The sequence below is a fragment of the Mustela putorius genome, unplaced genomic scaffold (genome assembly GCF_011764305.1).
Source record: "Mustela putorius furo isolate JIRA1106 unplaced genomic scaffold, ASM1176430v1.1 tig00001854_pilon_pilon_pilon, whole genome shotgun sequence".
Classification (NCBI taxonomy): domain Eukaryota; kingdom Metazoa; phylum Chordata; class Mammalia; order Carnivora; family Mustelidae; genus Mustela; species Mustela putorius.
In genome coordinates, this window is record NW_025421889.1 from 273,722 (window position 1) to 274,330 (window position 609).

Genomic DNA, 609 nt, shown 5'->3' on the forward strand with positions numbered 1-609 from the left:
GCCCCAGCAAAGAGGCTTTCATCTATACGGGTTTCTCCAATACTACTACGAATACTAGGCTAAGGCAAGCAGCCACAGCAGCCCACAGAACCGACTCTGATTTCCCAGCGACTGCTACGCTTTCGCAGAGGTTTTCAGCTTGGCACGAACCGCACTTCACTGTTGCTTCCTCAGCAAGACTTTCGTAATTCTCTCTGTCGCGTCAAGGAAGAAGAGCTGCGGGAGAGCTGGTGTCTCTTGGGCCTTGCTTTCCCGGGCTCCATATTCGCGTCCTAGGTTCACCCTGCCAGGCCGAACTAAGCAGACACAGCCACAACCCTGCAGAGGCGTGCGTAGCCTAGGATGGCACTCTATGCACACTACCATCTCTCAGTGTAGGCATCGCTTGGCCTTTGGCTCTGGCGCTCAGGCGGACTCGCGGACTAGGCCAGTGTTTTCCCCACAGGAAAGGAGATGGGAAAGGATCTCTGCACACGGCCCGTGCACTGAATAGGGAGCTTTGGGGGACTGTCCCCACTCCTTTCCCTTCAACCCCGTGCCTCCTCCAAGCTTGCACATCCTGGAGGAAGACGGCATCTGACTCCCCGTTATTTCAGGGAGCTGTTTCTG